Here is an 8754-nt window from a genome sequence, read left to right as displayed (position 1 = left end):
ATAGTGACAGTATTGTGGTCACAGCATCTACATACTGGATGTTACCGGGAGTGGATGTAGATGAAAAGTGGCTGTAAATTGAATGTGGGCAAAGCGAATAGACAGAAGCAATCTGTCTTTGCATTTGAAGTTTAAAAAGGACCTCCCTCTCTGAGAACTGTATCTATCCAGTATGAAACCACAGGCCTCTATAATGGAATTTCAATGGTGTTATAGTGATGAAGAAGCCTGTGAAGCTTGGAAAGCTAGTATGATGTATTTTGTATCTTTTGGTTGGCCCCATATCATCACAGCATGGATTTTGAATTTTGTTGTTGTTGTTTTGATTAAGTGGGAAGGTTTATTTGGTATGGTGCTTAGCTCTCCCAGTGTTTAAGAGAGGCAAAAATTAATTTTTCTTTAATGCCCATAGCATAACAATTCTTGTCCCAAACACAGTCTGCCCAGACAACCAAAGGCTGATTGCTACACAGCTGATAGCTAGCAGATAATGAGCAAGTCCAGTCACAGAGTACAGTTCAGCATATACTTATTTTAGTAAATACAAGTATTAGCTATGTCCAAGTCAGGTAAACAGCATCCAGAGTCAACAAACATAGTCCAGTCAAACACAGAGTTCAGTAGTACAACAGGGAACCAGGTAGATCAGATAATCTCTGACAACTGGAGTGTAATACTGAGAATTTATAGATCAATAGCTCAATGCAGCTGCTTCCTTTAAATCTTCTGAGACCTCCTCAAGTCCTCCCTTTCTTGTCTCTGCTTGGTGAAGATAGGTAGGTAGGGGTAAGTGGTCTTCTATATCCGAATGGGCAGGACTCTCTTCCAGAGCTGGTACTGCACTCTGGTGTATCTCTGAGATGTGTGGCTCTGGAGTCTCCTCCTGCTCTTGTTCAGCAGCAGGTCCACTGCTTCAGTCTCTGACTCGGTGTGCATGTCCATGTTTTGGAATTAGGGCATGACAATACTGATGAAACTTGCTCTCTCAAGTTTACATTTGACTCTAATATGAGTTTCTCTCCTGCAGCAAATATTCATTTCAGAAGACATTTTCTCTTGTGACTGCAACACATTGAAGGAGTTAAGACCTGCATTGTAACCCTAATGCTATACTTCCTACAAGCTATATCAGAAATGTAAAAAGAAACCACACATTTCATATTTTTTCTAGTTTGTCCAGTTGTGGTAGATGACCTTTAATGTTTTTACTGCCACATACTAGAATGATTTTCTCTCTGGAATTTCAGCCATGAACTCAGCGCCAGAAAAATGATGCCTTTCTCTTGTGGAATGGTAGGAACAGCCAGCCAAACAGCCACTGGTGAAACCAAACCAAATTGTCTTCATCACACAGAATGAAAATCAGAAGAGTTGTGTTTTGGTGACCCCAAGGACCTCCTCCCACTTTAAATTTTCCTTTCAGTTACTCAAAATGTCCATACCCTCCTATAATGTTTTAGTGCCTCCCCACATCCCACGACTGCTTTAAGCCTAGGGAAGAGCCCCCTCCCCCCATAATAAGAAGTGATTTATAATTTATTTCCTAGTTCAGAAAAAAAAAACATCTCTGGGACCTGAAGCATCCATAGTGGGCAAAAAAGTGGTGGAATTACTCCCATATCCAGTGTCATCACTAAAGTTGGTATCATCCCAGTGTGGTAACTTGTGCTGTCACCCCTGGTCTCAGACATGCCAGACCAACAGTTCCTCAAAAATACAGTGGTACCTCGGGTTACGAAATTAATTCGTTCCGCCGCCGCTTTCGTAACCCGAAAAGCCTTCGCAAGCCGAAAACCCATAGGCGCTAATGGGGAAAAGCCGCGATTTCGTGTGAAATAGCGCCGAAAAGCACCAAAATTTTCTTCGTAACCCGAAATAACCTTCGTAACCTGGAACAGTTATTTCCTATGGGATTTTTTCGTATCCCGGAAATTTCGTAACGTGGGTATTTCGTATCCCGGGGTACCACTGTAGATCATCTTGCTATGGAAGAGAAAAGCTCTGGTCTACTTGCTGCCAATGGCTGGTAGACCAGGGCACCTGAAGGAACTGTATTTCAGGTACTTCCAGTCTACCCATCTTGTTTGGAAGTCTCAAAGGGGTCCAGGTGCCATTCAGCAGTAGGTGAGGCTTCCAGGAGTTAACTGTGACATGCTAACAGCATCCTGGCCAGCCATCCTCTTGCCTCCTGATGGATGGACTGGGTCCTTCCCAGGACCTTCAGTATCTGGGTGTCTCAGTATACCTGCAGAAAGGCACAGCAGTACACTCCACATCAGAAGGCACCCCGTTCCCAGCAGCACATTGGTGATGCCCCTTCTGAGGTGTCACCCAGTGCAATCTACACCTCCCATTCAGCCCCAGTAACACCCCTGGCCATATCCCATCTTTTGAAATGATAAAACAATGCATAAAGTGTGTGTGAATGGGAAATGTGGTCCTAGTAGTCTGGCCACCTTGAATAGTTACCCTCCCCTGCTATAGCAATACTGATCTAAACAGACTAGTGGTCTGACCTGATGACAGGCAGCTACTCATGTATAATTACTACACATAATAGGATAAGACATACCATTCCTAGTTGATAAAACCACAGTTTCATTCTCCAGGTTGAGATAGAAGCTCTCATCAGTCCCTGTGTCAAGCAAGGCTGAATAAATGGAAAGCCTTAATTGTTGCAGTTGCCTCAAGATGTGATGTGTTTCCATTATTCAGCTCTTATGATAATAATTGCTACAAGTAGCTATCCATTTGAAATCTTGCTAACCATGATTGTAAGCAAGTTATCAAATGCTTGAAATAAACAGATTATGCTGACATCTCTCTTTACAGGTTGTGAAAACTTATTATTTCATTGATACAAGTAGTTATATTTGGTCATTGAAATATACTGTTCAGATTCATTAAGCTTTTACCATTTTATTATGTTGCTTAAACGGTTCTGCATTAAATGTTATCATATGCATAGCACCATGGCATATTTTACACAAATATGTTCATACTGATGTGAGAGAATTTACATAATTATTAACAGATCCCTTTGGGTAGGGTTGCTAGTTCTATCTTAAGTATATCATTCCTTTGCAGTATGTTGCATGGACCACTTTGATTTCTTACAGACTGGGGAAATATCATAGTCTCTTTATGAGATTTGTATAATCTAAAGCCAGAAGTAATTAGTGAACTATTTATAATTTAAAAGATAACCTTTTTTCCCTTAAAGTCCCTGGGTTGCTTAAATCAATTAAAAGGTAATGATGTTTATTATATTATATATGGGTTTGGGCCCTAATTTTATAATGCATATTTCCAGCACAGGTTTCTCTTATTTACCTACACATTCAGCCTATTAAATTATTATGCATCCCAGGGTTATTATAATGTAAATCAAAGAGGACTCAAATCAAGCATAAAATAAATAACGGGGAAGGTAATTTAATTGTTATTAGCTGCCTTCAAGTCAACTTTGACTCATGGTGACGCTATAAATAATAGACCTCCAGGTCACCATATTATCAACAGTGGCTCAGGCCTTGCAGACTCAGGGCCTTGGCTTCCTTGATGGAGTATATCCACCTGGAATGCAGTCTTTCTCTTTTTCTGCTGCCTTCTACCTCACCAAGCAATTTCTATCTTGTGGTTTCTTGATACACTACACACATTTCAACATACAGTGTGCCCGCATTTTATGCGGGTGCACCATACACATGCTGGAAGAGCCCCTCATGTGGCCCGGAAGAACTAATGGGGTGTGCGCCGCAGGTGCGAGCCCCATTACTTCCTATGGGGTTCTAGCATACACCGATTTCCCCTTACGTGAAAGGATCCAGAATGGATCCCCGCGTAAGGGGAGGGCCCACTGTAATCTAACCTCCCATCCTCATGAGATCACCCTTGACCCATTCATCACATCTCCTCTTTGGTTCCCAGACTACATTCTGATACTCATTCATATGGGCGGGGTACAGACCGCCGCCAGTAGATCCGCGGGGGAGCCGGAGCCTTCAGACGGCCCGACTCCCGCGCGGACCGAAAAAAGAAGCTCCAAAATGGAGCTTCTTTTTTCGTCGCGTTTGCGACGTAGCGAGGCGCCAGGGGCGCGCTCGCTACGTCAGCAGCGGCGCGACGCGTACGGACGCTAAGCGTCCGATACGCAAAGATGGCGCCGGCCATGTAGAAGGGCCGGCGCCATCTTGTACGGACGGGGTCCGTACTAGGCCATGGGGCGTCTAAAAGAGACGCCCCTTTTTTAAAATGGGACGTCCTCCGGACGTCCCAAATGGCGGTGCAGAAAGCACCATGGTTATCTACTCTCCTTGGCTTTAGGCAACATCCTTCCTCTTGCCTTTGTCTCACAATGACAATTGTTAAAATTTGCTACTTCATCTCCATACCATCAAGGCTTTTTCATTTCAACAGACATTCTCTCATACATAACCTACTGTACTTATATAGGTTTATCTCTGGACTCACCGGTCCACCTCATGCATATGAGGAAGTAGGGTCAAGCTTATGAAAGCTCATGCTACCGACTTCTTTCTTTCAGTTAGCCTCAAAGGTGCTACAAGATCCTTTTGCATATGGATTTTCCAGATTAATGAGGTTATGTCTTTGAATACTATCTTTTCTGGTGAGACATGTCTTCTCATGATTTTTCTGAACTACAACAGTCATCCTGGCTTCTAGGGAGAGTTCAGGCTTGGTCAGCAGCTGCCTTGAAAAGGTGGGTCCGAGATGCTTCAGGCTTTCCTTGCTTTTTGCATTAGAAAAGACAAGGGGTGTACAGAGCCACCTTCTTCTGCGTATAATATCCACTACTCTGACATGGCTGGCCAAGTTATTTGCTTACAGGCAATTCTAATAAAAGAGGGAGAAGAGAAGCTGGATTTTTTAGAACCATGAGAGGTCTTTCTTATCTCTAACAAGCTGATGTATCATTTTTGCGGCTAAATACATATGCACATAAAATATCAGGGAGTGAGCACTATTGGACTCAGTGGGACTTATTTTTCAGTAAACATGTGGGATTATACTGTAAATCTCACATAAATGAATAGAATTTCATCATAATGAATAGTATATTGAATTGTAACATTTTCAGATTATATTATTACACTGCATAAGAGCAGTAAAATTATTCTGTCAATATGACTTTATCTTAAGAGGTACAGCTCATTAAAATCTGAGAGGAGAACACATTCTTCAGTGCTTGTGTAACTCTGGGGGCGGCTGTTAGAAGAAACAAGTGGGGCCTGCTACAAAATGTTGCAGTATGCAGTGCTTCTGTTGAAGGTTCTAACTAGCTATGTCCTCTTCCAAGATTTATTGAATTATGCCGAAACTTCCCCCATTCCTCATTTAGGTTGTTCTCCCCTGAAAATTTTTTGAGTTTACACAAACCTTGGGATTCCTGCAAACATGCTGAGACCTCCCTTTTGTTGCTTAGCAGTTCTTTTTGGCTACAATCCTCTTGGCTCTCAACAAAGGAAGGTGTGTGTGTGAAAAGGAATATTGCAGCTGCATATGCGTAATGAAGTTTTAATCTGTGACTGAGAAGTCACTGAGAAAATAGTGGAACAGCTGCCTTTTTCTTTTCTTTTGGATGTTGCTAGAAATCACAAGGAGAGAGTGAGAGAGGTGACTCGCACAAGGTCATCCAGTGGTTTCCATGGTCAAGCAGGGACCCATACCTTGGTTTCCCAGTGTCCTACTCCAACTCGCAAACCACTACATCATACTGGCTTTCAATTAGGCCTGGGTTTAAAAGAACACAGTAGAGTTTTCCTGCAAATTTGAACTCTCATTTCCCCCCTCTAACTACAGAAATAGTAAACACTTAAGCATCTGTCTATCAGTTTTTCCCAACATGGCTCCTTCCTAGAGTTGCTAGATTTCAGGCCTTGGCCCTGAGTTTCCAGTTTTCCTGGATAATCTCCAGGAAGGAGACAAGTGTGCAAATTCTGAAATTTTGGTAGGTTCAACTCTAGGCAAGGGGAAAGAACTGTTTCCAGATGTCAAGCTATTAAAGAAGCAGCTTGCTACAGTGAGAAAGGATTCACTGATTTGTTTCTGAAATTGAGAAAGACTCTCCAGAGAATCTCTGTATTTATTTACTTAGCTTCTTTGCCAGTCAGTGTAGTGTCAGGGCTGACCCTCCAGTCTGCCTTGCATCCCCCTGGCTAGATGCAAGTAGGCTTGATTAAATGGTCATCATCCCAATTCCCTGAGTAAGTGAGCAGACACAATCCTCTCATTTCATTTTTCTCTGGGAACAGACACTTCTGTAACCCTAGGATGGACACCTGTCCAAAAGGACGCCAAATATTGATGTGAGCTCTGGGGAGTTATGTATTAGCTTAAAGGTAGTAATGCTTAATGGCCAGGTTACTTAGCCAAGGACCTAATCCCTATGTATACCAAGTCCAGAGACACAAAGAATTCCAGAGGCAGGTTTCTATTTTAAAAAGGGGGAAATTAACAATCATACAATACTCACAACCATGTATGCTCATAAGGACTAAGAAATTCAAAGGTGTTACATTGGAACAGAGTAGGCTGAACTAACAGAAATACTACACCTGAATGGATAGTTGCTCTGCTTGTTACGGGTCTGGAGATGAAAAGGGAAATTCAGTCATTCCCGAGGCGAACAGAGGTTGGCAAATGAGAGAGGGGTTAGCCAAGCCAACTGGCAGCATGTATGCCTATTACTAGACTATGCCAAAGAAACAAAGGAAGGGCACCAATATTTATAGTGAATTTCCACCCTGAGGCTAAATGGTGGTGTCTTCTTTGCAATGAGTTTTGATCACTTTAAAGTCAGTTTTCTGAGGTGGTGACACTGGGGTGTGAATGTGAGTGATGGATGTGTATTTCCAAGGCAAGAGGGATTAGTGTGCAGGACTACCCGAGTCATTAGATAATAGAAGAAACTTAGGTAAAGCAGCATGATTACTATTTCTTGTATTTGCTTACAAGGGATGTCAAGAATCTATAGAGATCCTTCGGATCAGAGCTTCCTGGTTGGCCTTGAAACTAATTAAATGGCTATCTTTAACTGGGCCTTGGTAGTTAGGAAACAGGTTTTGTCTTCTCCAGGACAAACCAATTTGGATGAAAATGAGCAGTTTAGAAACACTGGTTTCTGGGACTACAATTCCTTCTCCCATCAAACTGGTGGCTGTGTTTGCTGGAGAGTTCTGGGAATTGCAGTTCAAAACATAGAATTTCAGGCTTCTGGTAAAGTATGACAGGGAGAAAAGAATTGGGGCTTATGAAAACTGACATTCTCATAGTTCCAAAAGTCCCTGAAGGAGCCCGACTGTGTTGTCTGAATGAATCATTTTCTGGGAAAAAGATTTAGTATAAAGCTATTAGGATTCTTGACAGGTCATTCTTGCCAGAGCTTGGTTTTCTGTGTATAAAAATCTTGTCAGAGAAGGAAAAAGAATGATGTACATGCAAAACTATGAAGCATAAATTACTCAAGAAATGCTCCTTACCTAATGTGGCAGAATCTGAATGCGTAAGGAGACATATAGAAAGTAAAATAAAACATGTAACAGAGTCAAATGGAAGTACGCTGTGTATTTAAATTCTTTGAAGAGGGAGTATAGTAATTGACAGTGATGACTCACTTCTGTGATGAACATATATGGGGCCGCAGTGTTCAACATATTGAATTAAATTCTACAAACATGTGTCTCTAGAACATCTAAAATGTTGCAACAAGGGTGTTTCCCCCACCCCTTGGTTATTTAATCTTACAACTTTGGCAAACTTTATTATCACACCATCACAGTTACTCGTCCTTTCTTTTTCTCACCCTAATGTAATAGAGTTGGCTGGGGGGAAACCACATGTGTAGTGCCAAGATAGGATTTAGTTCTGTCTGCTCTAAATATCATGTGGCATGCCCTCTGGCCCACATAAAAAAGAAATCTAAACTACAGCGGGCGTCTGATGAGCCACAAAAGCACTCCTTTGCCTGCTTCTCCAGACCTGTCATAAATATACCTTTGACTCTTGCAAAAGAGAGCTGCTCTGTAGTTTATTCTAAGCCATTCACAAATATATCCAGTACCTATTATGGGAAAGCCATTTGAGGATTTACATGAGAATGAAAACAATTGTCAACACTGGGGGAAAGTGTGGAGAAATGTTTGCAGTTTGTTCCTTTTAGTGAAATGTTGGCAAGTTACCTCCTCCTTTCTGGAACTATTCTCAAACTTGTGGGGTTTGGTACTACCTTGCAAATGGAGGAAAGCAACAACCGAATGAGCCATCCTCATCTGCATATTTCTTTGCAGTGTAGGTCACAATAGTGTAGTGGCTAGTGTTGTAGTTTGAACAGTGGACTACCACTCTGGAGACCAGGGTTCAAATCCTGTTTGGCCATGGAAATCCTCTGGGTGACCTTGGGCAGTCACACTCTCTCAACCTCACAGGGAGGCAAAGACAAACTCTCTGAACAATTATTGCCAAGAAAACCCTGTGACAGGGTTGCCATAAATCAGACACAACAGTAGGTCCCAATCCTGTCTTTGGAGAAGAGGTGAAGGATCAGGTAGAGAGGGCTGCTATTTAGAGATATGGGTGTATGGCTGGAGTTAAGGAAACTGGGTCCCCTAAAAGGCTTTTGGCGGAATGGCAAACAATGTCCCCAGCTCAGGGTGCATATGCTCAAAACTTCATCGCTGGGAGACCATTGTTTTTTTACACCTTTTCAAACCTTGCTTATGTTATTTCTTTTGC

The sequence above is a fragment of the Sceloporus undulatus genome, chromosome 6, assembly GCF_019175285.1.
Source record: "Sceloporus undulatus isolate JIND9_A2432 ecotype Alabama chromosome 6, SceUnd_v1.1, whole genome shotgun sequence".
Classification (NCBI taxonomy): Eukaryota; Metazoa; Chordata; class Lepidosauria; order Squamata; family Phrynosomatidae; genus Sceloporus; species Sceloporus undulatus.
This window is presented reverse-complemented; position numbering follows the sequence as displayed.